The sequence below is a fragment of the Dermacentor silvarum genome, chromosome 10, assembly GCF_013339745.2.
Source record: "Dermacentor silvarum isolate Dsil-2018 chromosome 10, BIME_Dsil_1.4, whole genome shotgun sequence".
Classification (NCBI taxonomy): Eukaryota; Metazoa; Arthropoda; class Arachnida; order Ixodida; family Ixodidae; genus Dermacentor; species Dermacentor silvarum.
In genome coordinates this window covers 17,375,144-17,389,964 of record NC_051163.1, presented here as the reverse complement: position 1 = coordinate 17,389,964, position 14,821 = coordinate 17,375,144, and the positions used below count along the sequence as shown (strand labels likewise).

General features: G+C 45.6%; 1 protein-coding gene across 1 annotated transcript in view; it reads left to right on the top strand.

Annotated features, from left to right (window-relative positions):
• Nucleotides 1-14,821, top strand: part of LOC119466659 (uncharacterized) — a 54,268-nt gene that overhangs the window by 26,351 nt on the left and 13,096 nt on the right. The window lies entirely within an intron of this gene.

Here is a 14,821-nt window from a genome sequence, read left to right as displayed (position 1 = left end):
TTGAAAAGTGTACAGGCATACTGCTTAATATTGCTACGGACCGGTAATGATGATGTCCGATGACGAAGAGGCCTGTGATGCGAAGACGACGACGACGATTGGAGGCTAGCGCGGGCTGTTGCCTTTTGGCCAAGTGCAGCGTATTGATTTGTCAATATACTTGTCTTCCCACGTAAGAATATTTTTATGCCATCTGTCACGTAATACTGGCATTACTTGTAGAAACTGATCGCAGGTTTCTCTATAATGTGTATGCAGAAGATCTTGCTCATAGCGCTATTTCTTGTCCTATGTATTATGTTAATACATCGCGTCTCTTCCTGACCGTTGCAGTCGCCGATCAAGAACATTGCCGCGCGTTTTATTATGGTCATTTATTGAACAGCTACTACAGACGCAAGATCAATCCCCAGCCGAATGGCACGGTTCCCTATCCGCGTGCTAATGTTTTTCACTGACGGTTTGACCTCGTTCGAAAGCGACCAAATCGAATCTCGGTGGTCGATAGTATTTGATAAATTGGTGGGAGCACGTCAACGTAGCCCGCATATAGACCTTTTTCCAGCGTGCTTAGATTTAATGCGCTCGGCATAGGCTGCAGTTTTGTCACGGGGACTATATATGAGGGCTTACAGATAAAAAGGAAAGAAAACACTAACAGGTATTCATTTTAATGTAATCTGAAATAAGAATTATGATGGTTGCCGGTGCCTCATTGTCAACGCAGTGCTAAAATATTGGCGGAATTTCCGTGCTCAATTTCTTATTATTTCTAATTTTGTAATCCGAAGACTAAATCGACAAGACCGATTTGTCTAGGTATGCAGTCTCAATGTTCTGGTGGGAATTCGAATAACCGTTGTGATGGGCATGCCATTGATGTGTGAAGTTCTGGAACAGTTGTAGTTTTGCTTCGTGTTGTCTAAATAAAGAATACGATACATATCATGTGATCATGCGTGACCTACAGGCCTCCTGAATTGTACAAGTCTGTGTGACAACGAACTTTATTCTGAGAAAGATACTCCTTTTACCAGGCTTTTTTATTAGAACGATTTACCCTCAAGCATATTAAAAAAGCGACAAAGAAAAAAGAAACGTGGATAGCTTGCACTAGTGGTGCAAGGGTGGAGTAAACAGCGGAGCTGGTGATCGACCTAGCTTCTTCCAGGTTTTCCTAGGCTTGGCTAAGTTTTGCTAGGAAATGCTAAGTGCTGGTAGGCATGGTATTCCGAATCGGCTCGCCACCGACGCGCAGATTCTCAAATGACCGCGCGATGTGCTTCAAGATGAGCGGCTTCTTCTTCGGGTGTCTGGATCTTCTTTGGTCGTCCCATGTCAAGGCTACATGTACTCGCCACAGACTCAACGAGAGTTCCGAGCTTTCATCTCCCGGTGACGTCACGACTAAACTCCGCTCCGCACTTGCCGGGGCGTGGCTGGTCAAAACCTGCCGAGCCACCACCAGAGGCGCCGGCTGCAGCCACGGACACAATGCGCGTTCGGCGCGAAGGCGGGGAAACGCGAACGGCATCGGCAGCAGCTCTGTGCGTTGCCTCGTTGGTGCTGCTACAATTTCTTTCTCTTTTTCTCTCGCTCTCATTTTCTCTTTCTCTCTCCCGGGCATAGCGCGTGCCACGCGCATGCTCTCCTATGTCAAGGCAACATGTGCACGGCACGGAGAGGAGGCGAAGCACACGCCGGCTCCGCGAGGTGGCTGCTAGGCAACGCGCGGTGACGTCATCGTTCAGCGAGTTTTTTTTTTTTTTTTTTTTGTACGCGCTCCACAGACTGACGGTCGGCTTAAACAGATCCGGTGTTAAAACGTACAGCTCGGTCCACTCTTAGAGGGAACAAGCGAGCGCGTGGCTAGCGGTCCGCGGAGCGCTAACTGCTGGCGAGATTTCGAAACACGCAGCATGCGCATAGATTCATTCGGGCGGTGCGTGGCCTGCGTCGTCTGCTACTTCTCCGCCCTAGCGCTAGCAAGCGCTGGCCCATCCGGCTTTCTTTCTTTTTTTTTTTCGCACTGTGAAGCACTGATACCAACCCTGCCTCCCGCTTGTTGAATAGGCGGACATAATATGGTGGGATGGGCAAACTTGGTATGCTTGCTGCATCGGGCTTCAATTGTTTTGTCTCTTATGAAAAGTGGCCAGTTGCTGCGAGCAGTACGGGAGAAACATACGACTAGCTTATGGGTTAGCATTGACACAAGGTTGCGGAAGTGACAGGCTTCGTTATCACTTTTGCACAATTCCACAGTTATACGGGTTGCTCCACAACCAATATTCGGGTAAATTTTCTCAGCTGTGAGCAGCGCTTGGCCCTATTTCCCTTGCACACGAGTGCGTTCTTTTTGCGTTTTACAGAGCATGGGCTTGTGCTAACAAACTACCAGCTTTGCATCCTTTTAAAGTCGTGTGACTAGTTTTGTCCCCATATATACGCTCTGTCGCAAAAATATAATCAATAAATGTTCTCCACGTTTACTTTCATGTATCGTTCTACCTTACGTCATTGCGCGCACGTGTGGGTGTAACACAATAATTTTAATAAAACTGCATGTCCAATCGACATAACAAATATGCTAACTATGGAGCTTCTGTGGACGTTGCTTCAATGAATAATTAAGAGCCGAGTCGAGTTAAAACTCGTGAGAGACTGCAGCGACAAACAAAACTTTATTATTTTTTTTTCTGCTTGCTGATTACCCGATGAGCAGCAGGCAGAGTGGCGGCTAGATAAATCCCACCCGCGGAAAAACGGATGCGCTCTCGAGCGCTTGTCGAGCGCAGGGGCGGAGAAGTATAGCAGACGAAGGGGGGCACGCGCCGCCCTTACGACTCTATGCGCAAGCGCCGCGATTACAAATCTCGCCGCCAGCTAGCGCCCCGCGGGCTGCCGGCCTTGCCGGCCACGCGCTCGCGTGTTCCCTCTAAGAGTGGACCGAGCTGTACAGCTATGCACTGTGTTGCAAGTGCGACAACGTCTTCGCTAGCTTATCTGCCCCAGAACGTGTGTAGTCTCTTGCATGATCAGACTGAAGTGTGGTCTTTCGTAGCATCTTGAACCTTATGGCATGCTCGTTAGGGAATGGCCAAAGCAGGCGCCCATCATTAGCCGTCTATCATCAGTTACAGGAGCCGAGCACTAAGGAAACCCTCCTCACACGTATGTTGTTGGTGCCCATGGACCCAAGTGATGGCTGGTTCCAGGACAGACTTTCCTGAAGCTAAAACGAGAGAGTTCCTTTGCCCGATTAAGGTCATGGTTCGGAAGCTGGCATATGGCAGCTTATATTGTAAAGGTTCGTAAAGAGCGAGAAAGCTTTGAAGAGAGGGAATGTGTGTCAAAAGAGCTATATTCATCAGCAATTTAAGCTCATGAAGACCATTCCCGTTCTCGAAAAGTTGACTCTGTGGTAAGGGATCCCTTTTTCGACCAGTCAATCAATTCAACTATGTTCCCGTGACGGACCTTAATGGACCTTTTTTGACCACAAAATAAATAATTTACAACACTGTGGGCGATTCTGTAGCCTAAGGATACTTTGTAAATTATAACACATGACGCTCTACGAGAGAAAACGATAATATAGTTGAAATTTTTGTCGAGACCTACAAGCCTTTTTTTGTTATTGTTGTTCGTTCTGCGTTTTATGTAAGATGCCTCGCCCCGCAGCGGATTCTTTGATGAACTTAAGATTTTATCAGAGATCATTTGATATGAGTACCTTAGTGAGAGATGGGGATGTAAGCCTTGCGAAATGGCTTCAGTGCTACTGCAAATAAATTTCAGAGTAAACGCTTCTGATGCAATAGTACAATGCCTGAGATAAGGCCAAACTATTGTTTCCTTATGTTATTCTCCATGCGCCATGGTGTCAGATAATCATGTTATTCTCAGTAAACCACTTGCTCGTTCACTTCTGTACTCGATTCTTTGCTTGCTCTTCGAATCAATCTATACTTCTATTGATCATTCAGCAGTACACCTAAATGGCTCGTCAGTTAACTGACACACCGTCGTTTAATCTGATAAAACAATACAATTAATTTTCTCCGTCACGCTTACTTGAGAGCAAATGATAGCTGCAATGTGGGCTCGTTTATGTGGCACCGTTTATGTGGAATCGTTTATGTGGAATCGTTTATGTGGAATCGTTTATGTGGAATCGTTTATGTGGCATCGTTTATGTGGCATCGTTTATGTGGCATCGTGAGGTACTCCAGTGTTGCAAGCAAGAAGATGGACACAAAACATATAGGAGTATGCACAGAGACGCAACTGACTTCCACCAACAGTTTTTTTTTTTTCGGGAACCAATCTCATTTATACCATCCGCCATCCAGGTAACAACCACGTGCAGACAAGAATGAAAACATAAGTGAAAGATCGTTAGAAATTATGCTTATCAAGACTTGGGAGCGGCGCATGCGCACTGAGGAAAACCTAACTCCTCCTCTGACAGAGCTATAGTGGAGGTTTGCTCGTACACGGTGCCCAAAAAGTGCGCAATATATTCAACCTCGATTGTCAAACGCGGCAGCTCGCACTTACTTTTTGCCCACAATCACAGCATCATAGCTTCTCTAGTAGTTCTGTCCGAGAAGTTTGATTTTCTACTCATGGCACATATCTCAACTCTCGTTTCTAGGGGTTTGTTCCTTTATGCTTTCACAGATAAACGCACAGGGCTGTGCCGCGTTTGGAGAATGGTATAAGCGCAACTAGTTTCCGAAAATAGACCATTGTTGGAAGTTAGCGCCGTGTGCATGTATTTGTGTCTTGTAGTCCCTGTTTCTGCTCGCACTTCTACACTCACGGACAACTTTTGGTGACTTTGAAAAGAAAGCTACGGGAGTTGAGCAACTGCACTTTTATCACTGCGGCAAGTAGTCCTTTCAAACTCAACATTCCTTTGTGACGCCTTCCAGGAAGCGGCGCCGTCTGTGCTCGAGCAATAAAAAAAAATAATAATAAAAAAAAAACGCCCGAGGGCTCGTGCCGATGGAGGAGTTAGGTTTACTGCAATTCTCGAATAACTTCTATAACTCACTGACAAATTAGCGCCTTACAGTTTACCTAAATCTTTAAAATCAAAGCGCTCTTCAAGATTTGTATCAGGATGCCCTAAGTTGTTTATTTAAACGTGGGACTCTATCGAGCGACGCTATCACACATGCACTGCGACTCAGTAGCTGTGACTGCATAGCTGCGGAGGGATGTCCGCGTGTATAGAATACGTTACGAGCAAAGGCAGGAAGCGTGTAATGATGCTAGCTAGAGTCCTTCTACAGTGGTACGCAAGAAATGAAAAAAGAAGCAAGAATCGAGAGAGGAAGTAGACAACGTACAAAGAATTTATAACCTAGATAAACTAGCCAGCCATAACACAATTGTCTCTACAGTCATGCTGCCAGATGTTCATCCACGCGCACGCATTTCTTACTCTTCCTCGCAAAGTAGAATTAATACGCACCGTTGTGTAGGTTGCATAAACATCGTGATCCCCAATTCAACACTAGCTCTACGAACAGTTCCTCCATCACCTCTCGCACTAGCTCCCCCCCCCTCCCACTCCTCCTTCCATAACCCTTTTCCCTCATATTTCTCCATGCGCATTCCGCTCGCTTTCTCCCAAGCTAAACTTGGCAGCTGGCCCTGCGCAATATAAACCGAAACTCCGGTAACACGTCTCCCTCGAACGTCGAGCAATATCTCTCTGCGTTGCCTCCGACTGCGTCCGTGAAAGGTGTTGCGCAGGATATTGAATACGGAGCAATAATTCTATCAACATGAAAGATGTTGGCACGGCTACGGTCCTAACGCTCTCGCTTAGCGTTTCCTAACGCTAGCCATCTTGTCACCGCCGCGCCCCGCCGTGCCGACGAATGATATCGTTCCAGACAAATAAAACAACAAAAATGTGCACCGACGCAAGAACGAAATACAATCTCGGTGCATTCGTGTTGGTTCCTGCGAAATCTCTTATGAAGTGGAAGACGGGGCAATCTCCTTGTGTCACGGCCGTGGTGATTTATTCCGCCGTCATATATGCATTTATCCTATCACAGCCACCTACGCATCGATACTGAATTCGAACGGATTCTTTGCGCCATTGATGCTAAGTTAGAGCACATGTCATGATTGAGCTGTCCGATCTTTCTAGTTCCTGTATTTTTTAAATATTTTTTTAACGCGGAATTCATTTAGGTTTACAAGTATGGCTTTTTGGGCTAGTTGGTTATATATATCAGAGGTGGTCATAGCGTTAGAAGACACGGACAAGAACGAGAGAACAGGACGAGCGCTAACTTTCAACTGGGTGTTTATTTCGAAAAGGAACCGTATTTGTAGGCCCGCGTACAGAAAAGGCCCAATCATCGCACATAAAAACCGGCCGCATCCAGGAACGCAAATTCATTCGTAGTCAGACCAACTGAAGGGGAGCTCATGCAGCTATCGCCGGCCCTCGCTATCAGAGTGGCTTCAACAACCTCTCGCGTAACTTTTCTATAATTTCTATAATTTCTACATTTCTGCGGGAAAGTTTACATTGGGCAGTCTGGGAGGTGCCTGAATGATGGGTTAAGAGAACACAAACAAAAATGGAACCGACACCGAGATGGTCATGTTTCTGTGCGTTGCAGTGATTGTGGGTGCAAACCCTTGTTCAAGAAGTGTTCCGTTTTGTATAGAAATGTAGATAAAGTTACGCGAGAGGTTGTTCAAACCACTCTGATAGCGAGGACCGGTGATAGCTGTATCAGCTTCTCCTTCAGTTGCTCTGACTACGAATGAATTTGCGTTCCTGGATGCAGCCGGTTTTCATGTGCGATGACTGGGCCTTTTCTGTATGCGGGCCTACAAATACGGTTCCTCTTCGAAATAAACACTCAGTTGAAAGTTAGCGCTCGTCCTGTTCTCTCGTGCTTGTCCGTATCTTCTAGCGCTATGACGACCTCTGATTCATTTAGGGCTAGGCCTCCCGCAGGCTTTTGGTGTCAGAACGGAACAAAAACCACGTAATGGAAAACTAAATGTCTATTCCCACACTTATTATTATTATTATTATTATTATTATTATTATTATTATTATTATTATTATTATTATTATTATTATTATTATTATTATTATTATTATTATTTACGTGGCGTTTTGTTGTATGTACACTTCTTTTCGTAATTGTTCTTTTTATACGCTGTATTTTTTTATTATATTCCCCTGCAGGTTTATTGATTTGTTTGTTTTTGGTTTTGAAGGTATGCGTGCGTCAGCACTCAGACAGGGTTGTTCTAGGCACGGTGAATGATTGATTGGTTGTTAATTTCAGTGTTCCTGTAGCGCTGACTATCCTCAGCTTCTACGGTCACATCGTCTCGCTCAGAAATTAAACAAGCGTAATTATTTTAAGTTTGTGAAATCTCCCATTACAGTGATGATAGCGTTTCTCGGTGAAACAAACCAGCATGCGCGGAATTGTGTTGTGTGGCACAGACAATTCGTTGAGCTGCTCTCAGCATTAAAGACAGAAACAAGATAGAGAGAGAGAGTCTTTAGAAATATGCAGAGATCAAACTACCAAGCTTCTTAGCTGAGACATTTATTTCGGTTCAGCGGACCTTGCGTTTTGTTGTATGTACACTTTTCTTTTCCTAATTGTCATTTTTCTTCACTGTTTTCTCTTTTTTTTGTTTAATTACATTCCCCTGCAGGTTTCTTGATTTTTTTTTTTTCGGTCAAAACATCCCTATACCAGTTTACGAACTCAGATCGCGCGGCTCCTGCACAAGTTGCTGTGTTCTCCTGTAAAGCGTGCACCACCGCTTTAGTGGTAAGAGTGCGGCGTAGCCAGCCGCAATTATCTGAAGGGAAGACACTTGGCAGAATGAATGAATGAATGAATTGGTGGTGATAGCTTATTCTAAGTGAAGGGCGTGGCAGAACCATTTAAAAGGCGATAAGTAAGAAAATGCGAGGGGGAAAGGGATGGTGACCTGTCTAACAGGTGATGGCAAATCAAGGCACAGAGACGTTTGCGAGTCTCTACTTGGACGAGTGAGCTATACTTGCACCGGGTCGGTATTACCGCTGCACTCTTCTAGCAGCTGATGTGAATCCAGGTCAATTTAACAGTAGATGGCGCATGTGCGGCCTCACTGGTGTGTTGCAGGAGGGGCCGTCAAACACAGGCATGTGTATGAAACGAAATTCAATTTAAGCGGAGTGGGTAATCAAAGATTGATAAAATGGACATGCGCGTTGTACTTGTGTTCGATCAGCGCAGCCACATATTGTAGTTTCACACAAGTGAAGCAAGCGACAGACATGTACAAATGTTCGAAATATCACTGTGGATAGAAAGGCGGTTGTCTATACTACTTATTAATGCCATTTTTGTTGTTTGGCGGCGTCTAATACTTTGCCATTCTGTAAATCTAATGGTCCACCGGTTATCCATCCTACGTATTACATGGCCTGCCCAGCTCCATTTTTTCCTCTTAGTGTCAGCTAGAATATCGGCTATGCCCGTTTGCTCCCTGGTCCACACCACTCTCTTCCGGTCTCTTAACGTTAGGCCTAACATGTTTGGTTCCATCGCTCTTTGTGTGGTCCTTAAATTGTTACAGAATTAGCGTTACGTTAGAGTTACATTAGAGTACCATTAGTGTTACAGAATGGATACCAACAGAAGGCAAGCGCAGTCGAGACGGCAGAAAACTAGGTGGCGTGATGAAGTTAGGAAATTTGCAGGCGCAAGTTGGAGTCAGCTAGCGCAAGACAGGGGTAATTGGAGATCGCAGGGAGAGGCCTTCGTCCTGTGGTAGACATAAATATAGGCTGATGATGATGATTATTATTATTAATACTTTGCCTGGCACCATATTAGCGCAAGGAAATTGCACTTCAGCCATTGTCATCACTGAGAGTGGATTCAGGTGGCACATGAGTCGGCTCGCTTACTGGCGTCTCAGCACGATACGACACTGAGCCACGTTTTATGAGCTAGCGCAGCACACGAAGTTCTTTACTGCAATTTGAAAACTTCTGATGCTGACGCCAATCCTTTGAGCCTTTATTTATTGGTAACGCTATAAAAGGTCTTCGCAATATTATTGCGATAACAATTATGTGGACACTCCAAGCGCATTTCTGCCGTCGCCGTGATGTTCCGTATAAAATGCAAAAACGATAGCATAGTTGCCGCGCGCCGTACGCTGTATATGCGAGTGAAAGCTTGCGAGGGTCAGCCGATAATCACGGCTCAATCTCGCGTGCTCGAGGGAGGGAGAAAGTGCGCCGTCTTCTTTCGCACGGGGGGGAGGGGGTTTGACTCCGGTGGCTGCTGCTTACGGCACGCCCGCGCGGGCGCCGTATCTGTAACGCGGACAAAGAGCGCGCCCGCGAGGGCCTCATCTTCAAAGCAATCGGCGATATAGTCAAAGTACGCCGAGTGCTGGTAGCTTCGTATGAGCTGCGCTTTCGACGTTTAGTTCGCGTTGAAGCGAGAGACAGCGCGAAGGTCAATTCACTAGCTGCTGCTGCACTTCCTCACTCCAGCGTTCCGATAGCGAGCTTCCACGGTCATCCAGCGAGATGTGTTTGTTTAGCTGTGCAAGCGGGACACCACTTTATATATAGCCGATAAAACTATTATCCTTTCTTCGTATAGCTGTCTACTAATTTGGTATGGTAATCAATGCTTCGCCTTCCGGGCGAGACTTAAACTTTTTTTCTTTCTTTCTTTCGCCTTACTTCTTCCTTTACTTTTTCTGCATCGCGGTCGCGACACCACCTGCCATTCCTTCCTCACAACTTCCGTCGCCTGAAACAGGACGAAGTGCCACTTTTGCGTGCTCATGTAGCTGTGGTTTCTAAGCGTACTTTTGACTACTACTTTGTAATGGATGTACTACGGTGACTTTCGTTCCTTCCCAAGGGTGTGCGTGATTGAAGTATTTTGCAGGCTTGCTTTTCAGCAACATTTAAAGTATGGCTTGCACGCCCGACGTTTTGCACTTATTAGATCAATCCTGAAGGTGGGCTGTGCTGTGGTGTGTTCTGTTGTATTGTGTTGCTGCTGTGCTATGCATGCCGAAAGACAGCTGCTGTTTTCAATCACTACATTAGATACAAGTCAGTTAAAATATCAGGTGCTCTAATGAGCACCTGATACGTATCACATGCCACACACGCACCGGACGACGCCACGGCCACAAATTACCGCACGAGCACTTTTCTATTCCGTATCATTCGCAAGGACATTTGCGCCTTTTCAGGAGTCACTTACGCACACATCACATATGAAATAATTTTAACTTTTTTTATGGCGAATCGTAAGGGTGAAATGCATTTTCTATTACTACGCCTATAACTAGTCACTCGTCCTTCTCCTAATCATGGGCACCGCTACGATTCCGCGCTAATGCGAGCGCGTTAACACGGCGTTCTTGCTGTCGTGACAGCACACGCAGCATTACGCGAGGACGTTTGATGAAGTTGCTGTCGATAGCAGGCCGGGTATATATAATGTTGCCTGGTGGCTAATTAAGCCCTGCGTCGTGGGCAAGCGACGCGGCGCCCTTATAACGCAATCGATCTCTCGTGGCGGTGACATTCAGGGCCGATGCGCTGCACACGCTTTCCTGTTGCATTCGCCATCTTAGCTGATGTTGTACTCGAGCACCAAATCCCACTTTCTTGCTCAAGAACTTTATCAATGCTGCATCATTTCCTATAGACTGAAAGAGAGCCGACTTTTCAGCCGTCAATACTTTCTGCGCAAGCAAGCTTACCTGCAGTCGCGTGATCACACATCATCTCTTTTTGTTCCAAAAAGACTATTTATTTTAAAGGTAGGCCTGTAGAAAATATTCATAACATGCCGTTATGAGAGCGCCATACTGGACGGGTAAACAAAACTTAGATGACAAATCCTAACGATCAATTTGCTGAAAAACACATTGAACATCAAATGAACTTTATTTGTCTCGGAAAACAATCGAAAGAAAATTGCATGTTCTTAAGATAAAAGTGACCAAGAACAGCAACAAGTCTTATTCTAATGGCCAAGACAAACCAACGCGTTCAAGCAGCCTTTGAAGCATTCATCCACAGATAGTTGAACACCATTATCCTACAGGGGCGTTCCATTTTCCAAAATAATTTCAATTCGATGCTTAGGCATTCCATCCCAACTATTCACTTGCCATAATAAACGGACGTGTGCTAGTGCGCGAAGTAGAATTAGCTGCACCAGCTCCTACATGCATTTTTCGGACCTACGAAACGGCCTGCGGACGTGGTTTGCGCCATGTCGGCCTTAATCTTAACCAGCCGCCAGACTTGCACCACTCTTTCGGTGCTTCGCGCGAACACTTCATTACGCCACCATTTGGTACCCTAGTGCAATTGCTCTGCAGAGGTGTATGCTGGTTCAACTCGTTCCTTATACGAGGTACTTTCATTTCGCTGGCAAGAAGCCTACTTTGAACATGCGAAGTCCGCGAACGCTTACAAAGCAACATTAAAAAAAATTAGTGCTTATAGACATGAAAATAAGAGCGGCATAGGAAGTACGCTGTCGCGAAGGGCTCCGAAATAATTTTAAATACCTACGGTTCTTTCACGTTCGCCGAAAGCACGGTATATGCGCACTTTTACATTGCACCTCACTCCCAACAAAGTGTTCGATATTGTTACAGAGGCACACGTTTTGCGCTTCAGGCTGTTCGCCGAACGGTCCGTTCTAATTATAAAGCTCATCTGATCGCCAGTGCTATGCCGATCGCTAATTCGTCGTGGCGTCCGTTGCAAACAAGCCTTACCGAGGCGCTTCCGAAGCTCGCACCTCTCGATGCCAGAAACAACGCAATTTGTTTCACGCTGTACTTCCTGCATCCATGACATACTCCGAACATCTGGGTAAGCTATCGAAATACGAAGCCAAAAAAAAAAAAACTTAGGGCCAAATAACTGCTTCCGCGTTCGATAAACTAGTGCGATAGCCTCGTGTAGAAGTTAGAGCTTTATACGTCGACGTAAAGCATTGCTAACGAATGTTTCCATTCTTAGGATTCAGGGTTAAAGCAAAGAGGCAAAAAGAAGTACGCGAGGGCGACATATTTATCCTTCTGTCTTCAACAGGCACGTCACTAATGCCAGCATAGATTTCGCATCAGAGGCGGCCTCCATCGTGTTTTTTTATAGGAAATAGATTATCAAAAACGTCAGTAAAAGAAAAAGAAAATAACGTTCAGTATACCGCCGGAGAGCAGTGCGAACATTCTCTTACTACAATGAAATCTCTGCTGAGTGCACACCTGCGCTTAATATTTATTTTTTGTCACTTTAAAAGTAGTCGCAGGTACAATCGGTGACATCGTCCTTTTCTAAAGAAATCCATGCCGTACTACAGGGGAGAATGGGTGCAACGTGTGGCATCGCTGCTTGGTCTCCATGACAATGTACTTGGAACAATATTTATCCGACGTCAGTGTATCTGCTACGCTTATTTACAAAGCGGAGCGAAAAACAAGCATCCTTACAAATGGTTCGTTTCATAGATGTGCCTACCGCTACGCGAAATGTAATGATTTATGAGGAGAGATAAGCATTATGATGAGATGTTTATGCACCGAGAAGTACGCCACATATGTATGCACATTTAACAAACTTTGCTTACTGAACTGTAGTGGACGTCTACATAATGAGAAGCTATCATGATTTGTAGAGAACGGTTGTATGAATAATGTACATGTTCTGCAGCGAATGGTACTGCCGAGCTTCTATGCTGTAGTGTTTATGGGCACATAACGTACGACAGAATGTTTGTGATGGCAAGATACTCGGATATAGTGAAATCAAACTAAAACTCTATGGGGCATACCCAGTGGCCCCAGTGCACATATCCAAGGCGCATATGTATGTATATATTTATGTATATATATGTATATATATATATATATATATATATATATATATAGTTGACCCTGTGGGACATAATTTTAGACGGAACTATCACCTGGATCGTCACACTTAAACATCCAAACACAGCGCCCGCCAGCCTGCAAAATGTGGCTTCACTTGGAGAAGAATGCTTCGCAATAATATTCTGTCCCTCTTGCTTCTGGAGGATTTCGGAGGAATGACGAAGCTGCGGCACACACCCAGTGGCACATACCGAATGGTTAAAACGAATGGTTAAATGAGATAAAAGCAAGTAATTCAAAGCATCCCTTGAACATAATGCGGTATTTCATTAAGAGATTGGTGTGCTTTCCAGATTCCTATGATCCAAGCCGATATGTTCAAGTTTTACATAGCAATTTACTTTTTATTACGCCTAATTTTTATATATATATATATATATATATATATATATATATATATATATATATATATATATATATATATATATATATATATACAGAAGCCCGCGAACACGCGCAAAATTGGGGCGTGACTGGCTGATCGAGGCACCCTGCGTGTATTCGCTGACTTCATTCACGGTCGGAAAAGCACTATTATGTAGCACGTATTGAGCAACATAAAGCTGTATGGGGAGTTTTTCATGTTTCTCTACAATTTTCTCATTGACGCTTTAACAGAATTATAATATTTGAGAGGTTGACTAATTAATTAATACTACTTATGTTACTAGGCGTAATGCAAAAAATGGGACCAGCTTCACATTAGTGTGTGCAAACAGCTACGCTGTCTATCCCACCTAGCTTTATCTCGGATCGGCTAAGTCGTAGGCCCCTATCGTTTTTTTCCACGTTTCTGGCTGCACACACGCTTTTGCTCGGTAACGCGAGCTCGTAACTCTGAATCTTCTGAAAATCGCCGACGTTTCGCCGCCGCTTCACCGGCGTAATATTCGGGGTTAGTCCTAAGTCGTCTCATCCGCTCTCGCGCCGCGCTTCCTCTTTTTCTGGAGTAACGCACTTTTTTGGTCGCCCCATCTTCACGGCGATGTGCTCGGCGTGGAGACGCAGGGCATTCTGTCGCCGCCGCGGTGACGCGAAGCCATTATCAGGATCAGTGCAGTGACGTCACGGCTTAGCTCCGCCTCTGCTGTGGCAAAGCTCGGCACGGCTACGCGAGGGACTCGGGTGATGATGTCATGGCTCGGCAAAGCTGGGGCGAAGCGATCCGACGTGCCCGGTGACGTCACGACTTAGCGCCACCTCTGCAGTTGAGGCGAGGCTCGGCGCAGCTGCGCGACGCGTTGTTAGGCGACGCATGGTGATGTCATCGCTCGGCGAAGGTTTTTCTGCGCACGACCGACGGACCAACGTCGAGCTTAAACAGCTTCGCTGTTAAAAATAATCAGAGTATCTCCAGACGACGGCAAAGATTACCTTGGTTCTGTGCAGCTACGTGACATTTGCACATTTGAGAGTGCAGCACTTAGGCGCCCGTTTCTGCGGCGAGCGTCTGTGTTCCCGGCGTAACCGAGCGAACGAGCAAAGGAAAAGATGAGAGCGAACGCCGCGTTCAGCGGGCGATGAAAAAAAATGTCAGTTTCGCCCTAAGGGCGAAGCAATGAATGCGATAGCAACACAGCAATGTCATACGAAGTAAGGTGAGCGGCTTTGGTAGCAATATGAATTGTAGTAAACATGAGCTGATTAAGTAAGCAGGTGTGCTGCGGCGTAAGTAGACCGACATGAAGAGAGACTCGATGACCACGAGAAGGCGCGTGTGAAACGGTGGTGTTGATGAGAAGCGCTTCCCGTGGGCAGCGCGTGCGAAGGGACACACCTGTAGCGCTGCACTGCCGATCCGGGCAGCATTGCATGTGTAGCG